Source organism: Schistocerca americana, chromosome 2 (assembly GCF_021461395.2).
Source record: "Schistocerca americana isolate TAMUIC-IGC-003095 chromosome 2, iqSchAmer2.1, whole genome shotgun sequence".
Taxonomy (NCBI): Eukaryota; Metazoa; Arthropoda; class Insecta; order Orthoptera; family Acrididae; genus Schistocerca; species Schistocerca americana.
In genome coordinates, this window is record NC_060120.1 from 986,637,638 (window position 1) to 986,643,829 (window position 6,192).

A 6,192-nucleotide genomic window follows, 5' to 3' on the forward strand; every position below is an offset into this window, starting at 1 on the left:
AAAGAAGAACAGCTAGAAATTTAACATCACGATTGATGGTCACTTAGTAGATGAAGTTAAGGAAATTCTACTACATATGCAGCAAAATAGCAAATGGCAGACGGAGCAAGGAGAACATCAGAAACAGACTAGCACTGGCAAAAATAGTATTCCTGGTCAAGAGAACTCTACTAGTACCTAGTACAGGCTTTAATTTGATGAAGTAATTTCTGAGAATCTATGTTTGGAGTACAGCACTGCATGGTAGAGAAACATGGACTGTGGGAACACCTGAATGGAATAGAATCGAAGGATTTGAGATGTCGTGCTATAGACGAATGTTGAAAATTAGGTGGACTGATAAGGTAAGGAACGAAGAGTTTGTGCGCAGAATCAGAGAGGAAAGGAATATGTGGAAAACACTGTCTAGGAGAAGGGACAGGATTATGGGACATCTGTTAAGGCATCAAGGGATGACTTCCATGGCAACAGAGGGAGCTGGAGAGGGCAAAAACGGTAGAGGAAGACAGAGATTGGAATACAGCCAGCAAATAATTGAGGAAGTAGGTTGCAAGTGTTACTCTGAGGTGAAGAGGTTGGCACAGCATAGGAATTCGAGGCGATCCGCAACAAACCAGTTAGAAGTCTGATGACACAAGAAAAAGAAGATCGACTTACACATTGGGAGTACAGTTCAATGCCTGCCGTACCAAGTGTGCCTCTCTAGCGGTGGTTCCGAGACACTCAGGAATAATGACTGTAGCGGACACGACCCCCGCACCTGCTCGCAGCCGGCCCCTCTAAATGGCAGCTATTTTCGCCACCGCGTCCAGCGCGCCCTCGCGGTGGGACTTGAGCTCTGGCGAGGATCCGCGGTGCCCATTAACGGAATGGCTACAACGACGGCGGGAGGCCGGGCCGCCTTTTCGCCTCGGCAGCCATTACCACATCAAACAGGCCGGCCGACTCTGACTGATGGCGCATTATGCGGGGGCGGTCGTAATTGAAGCAGCAGCGGCTGCGGCCAGCGCCTCATTGTCTTGGGCAGCCAGCCGGTCGGCTGCGCCGAGCGTCAGAATTTCTACGACTTCCAGAAACCGCCGTGCACATCCGTTACGTCATCCGGAGGCCAGCCGCTCCAGACGTGGCTTACTTTATCTCTCTAGAACACGCAACATCCATCTCTTCCTGTACAGGTGCTACTTTGAAATTCCCAATACATCAACAGCTATTTTATCACTTCTTCGCAAAGGTACCATGGACCGCAAATTATTTTTAATGCGTAGATTCTTTTTCGAAAATTTTGGTTTACCTACCTTCCTTACCGCTAGCTAATAAAGCTGATGAATTTTTAAATGACAGCTGTTTTCCATGAATGATTTGTATTTAAATACTGATCAGAAACGCAAAATATTTCGAATGTATGTGTGTACCAAATTAACTGTAACGGCTGTGACAGGCATTAGATGAGACAGAGTGGGCGCGCATTTGGAATCCATTAATTTTACAAAAATGGTTGTATGTATGTATACAGTGAGTTGATAAAAGTCATGGGATTTGCCCTAATATCGTGTCGGACCTCCTTTTGCCCAGCATAATGCAGCAGTTTGACTTGGCAAGGACTCAAATAGTCGTTGGAAGTCCGTTACAGATGTACTGAACAATGCTACCTCTACAGCCGTCTATAACTGCGAAAGCATTGCTCGTGCAGGGTCTTCAGTGCACGAACTCACCTTTCGATTATGTCCCACAAATGTTTAGATGGGGCTGTATGAGGTATGATCTATGCTTTTTTTTTTTTTTTTTTTTTTTTTTTTTGTTCGTTATTGATGGTTGTGTTTGGTCGTTGCGGACGTCGCAAGACATCCTGTTCAAGTTCGGTGGTTGATCCTTCCACTCAGTTTTTTTATTACAGAGGCCAACTGGCTCTCTGACCGAACACGCTGAGCTACCGTGCCGGCTATGCTTCAGATGGTTCAAATGGCTCTGAGCACTATGGGACTTAACATCTACGGTCATCAGTCCCCTAGAACTTAGAACTACATAAACCTAACTAACTTAAGGACATCACACAACACCCAGTCATCACGGGGCAGAGAAAAACCCTGACCCCGCCAGGAATCGAACCCGGGAACCCGGGCGTGGATTTAATAGTAGTCTGATGCATTCTAGAGGGAGGAGATGTTCCTGCAGGTCATTTATCGCACATTTAACCATTTTTCTCTGTTGTTCTCTCAGGGTGCATCAGATGTGTGGTATAACTTCCATTCAACTCATATACAATTGTGTGTTGTGTGTGACTTAGAGCCCTTTCTCCATGCAGTCGTTAACAGCAAATCTCTCCATACCACAGTCATCATAGGATTTCCAACTCACATATGATGGAACATTCCCGTCGATGGAAAACTTGTTTTGGTACCCTCCTCTAGACAATCGAAGATTTATGTGACGTACTCCATTCCCCTGCCGCATCTTCTGCATAAATCGAGTCTTCAGTTTCATATAGATACGAAGTGACTGTTAATATAGTTATCATGTTCGTCCTATCCAAAATGCATACATGTGGATCATCAGGGTGAGAGCAGATCTTAGGATTTTTCGTAGGTTGGAGTACAAAATGAGCAATTATTTTCGTAGAAAATCAGACAGCACATGGGTATCTCAGCAAATGACCACATACATATGGAAAACTGAGGAAACATAGTAAAATCATGAAAAAATGATGTGAAATATGGAAAAATTGAGCGAAATTTGACGAAATATGTAAAGTGGCGAAAACGCAGTAATATTACAGAATCTGACTGAGAATATATAACATTAGAGAAGAATACCATGAAATGAGAGTTCTGAGAAAAATCAATAAAACTGCATGCTCTGCAGAAGCAGCGTAGACTGATGCTCCATATACACACCTTAACATTGGGAAGAGGAGGCATTCTAGAGACATGACGCCAAGGCAAAACGGTATACGTGCATATCGCTATCCCATGACTTGTCTTGTTAGTATGTACGTTCCGCAACACCACCAAACCCACTGGACCTATTTCGACCAAATTTGATACAGATATCACTTACTGTCTGGAAAGAATCGCTGTGACAGTAACGACGACTTACCTGTCAGACGGATGGTGATGGGGGTGATAAAGAAGTGCGGCTTCCGGAACGCGAATACCCAGACTTCTTAATCAAGTTTTTGAGAATGAGGGCACTTAGTGGCTTGTAACAGATCTTACACATAATTACAAACCTTTACGAATCTTTTTCTGGCTAAAAACACCCACAAAATGATGAAAGGGAAAAATTTTATCCCTAACTACATTTTCGGTGTTCAGGCATTAAAACTGCAAAATCAGGTATGACGTTCTAATTTAGCACTTCTTTACCACTATCTGTGTTCGTAATACATTTTGCAAACATTATTCACATATACCACTGAATATACCTGCAAAATTACATTATTGTTTGTCACATAGTTCAGGAACTGTACGTCATAAATACTGAGATGACTGAAAACTACCGCATCATGCAAGGCGTTTAAATTTGTTACTTGTTTGTGACTACCTGTATTAGCAACACATTTCGCATACTGTACCACATAAGGAGCTGGATGTACCTACAAAATTATGTTATTGTACTATGCATATCCCACAGCGTAAGTTAAGCGAGGGTGGCAATTGGATCATTAAATAGTAACTTATGGTTTCGGCACGTATCCTGACGAACAAAGAAAGTAAGGCTACATGGTATGATTGAAAGCATTCTGACATATGGCTCAGACTGCTGGACACTGAAAGAGAGAAAGGAGGTAGAAAATTGAGGCTGTCGAAATGGACGGGTTACAGCGGAGCATGAGATCGACCCGCCTGGATCGACTGACGAGTGAATGTCTAGGAATGGAGGTGGATCGGATGGAACCAGTGATAGACAATACTGATTCTCGAGCGCTGGCACGGTATGGATGCGTCCGATGGATGCAAGAACAACGATGGCTGCAGTGTTTGCTTATCTCCGACAGGGAGAAGGAGCCAAGGGAGGCCGAAGGCAACCTGGAGAGGAGCCACACTTGCTACCCCCACTTCCTAGCCCCTCTTTAGCATACGTTTTAATGACAATTGAAATATTTAGGCAGATACTCTTCCGCCCTGACCAAGTTCGCTTGTAGTGTCTTCGCTGAAACTGTACGGCGTGATCTGTAGTAATTAAACGTAATATCAACAGAAGCCGTGGGTCTGAGTATAGTTGTGTGCCTGCATAAAATTCCACTTCCGTCCCTCTTTCCATAATTACATGGCGAAACTTCAGTGCCCAGTTGTGGTGATGTATATTCCAATAGATACACAGCTGGTTGTTGAAATATCACAGGTATTAAATAAATATCAATTAATTTATATCAACGACTGATTATTTCGTCCCTTCATCATAAAGAATAGGTGAAATTTAGTCACTACCTCAGTCGCTTGCTGGGTGGACAAATGAAAGTAGATAAAAGCTCTATGCTGCCTCTTAAGCCCTGCATAGGTGCCTTCTGTAGTGGTTCTAAAAAAAAAGATTGTGTTATTCGTTGCCTTCAAATTTTTACCGGTCGGTTAAGCCCACCAACTAGAAATTGTTAATACACCAGTAGTAACACGCAGGTGACTGTAATTTCTGTGGACCAGACGTATTTCTTAAGCCATTACTAAAGAAGGTAGTTTGCAGAAGCTGTAAGACACGATAAGCGACGGTAAACTTCCTAGCAGGTCAAGTTTTATCAGTACCACCGGTAGCAGAAGGTCACGTGGCAATGATCCTATTAAATATACATGTATTGATTCACTGGAGCAGGCGACCAGTGCTCGACGTCACTTTCACAGACTGGTGTAAAGTTTTGTCGCCTGTACTGTAGGAGGACCATATCCCACAGACTATCCGTTGCAAGAAAGGGTCATTGTGTTACCTGATGTATTTGCTTCTTTGTTGTAACACACTGAAGGAGTGTATAACTACCGCTGTGTGCAAAGCCATACATTTTGTTTTTCTACCATGACTTGGAGGATGTGTCAAGTACCAAACCTACATTTACACATCTTGAACCATTGACTCTGACTGAAAGCTGGACATCGCATGGTGTAAATTATACTGCTGCTGCTCTCACAACACACAGGATCATTGAAATAAGTCAGAGGCTGTGTTTCGTATTGACGAGAGGACATAACAACATATGGAAAGTGGAAGAATTGGCGGCATTGTGCCGGCCGTTGTGGCCGAACGGTTCTAGGCGCTTCAGTCTGGAACTGCGCGCCTGCTACATTTTCAGATTCGAATCTTCCCTCGGGTCATGGATGTGTGTGATTTCCTCAGTTAGGTTCAAGTAGTTCTAAGTCTAGGGGACTGAAGACCTCAGATGTTAAGTCCCACAGTGCTTGGAGTCATTTGAACCATTTGACGGCATTGTGGGGTGATTCCAAACAGCTGCCTGAAGGTGAGCGATGGCCTCTCCATTTAAAATTATCTTCCACAATGATGGGGTAGCAGATGTCTCAGTGGTCCATTTCGTTTGATTCCTCATTGCAGTATGTTCGCAATCACTGTTTCGTATAGGCCATCCATGGAAGGCGTTGCTCCCTCCAAGACTCCCTCTCCATCTCAAACAAGTGATGTCAGCCAGTCATTAAGTGCTAATCAGCAGTGTACCAGTGGATTGATACAGCAGGTATAACAGTTTTGTGACGATATTACAGACGGTTAAGAAGAAATGTGTGGTTAGGTGCATGATGAAGCTCCAGTCGGACAGAGCTTGAAGCTTATACATAAATCAACTGCACTATCAATTTTAAGTGAAGTTCGGTGGCAGGAGGAAGAAGACTTTTGGTCGGGTGAATACAGGCTTATAAATACAAAATCAAATAGGGGTAATGCAGGAGTAGGTTTAATAATGAATAAAGCAATAGGAATACGGGTAAGCTACTACAAACAGCACATCGAACGCATTGTTGTGGCCAAGATAGACACGAAGCCCACGCCTACGACAGTAGTACAAGTCTCTATGCCAACTAGCTCTGCAGATGACGAAGAAATTGATGAAATGTATGATGAGATAAAAGAAATTATTCAGATAGTGAAGGGAGACGAAAATTTAATAGTCATGGGTGACTGGAATTCGGTAGTAGGAAAAGGGAGAGAAGGAAACGTAGTAGGTGAATATGGATTGGGCGTAACAAATGAAAGAGGAAG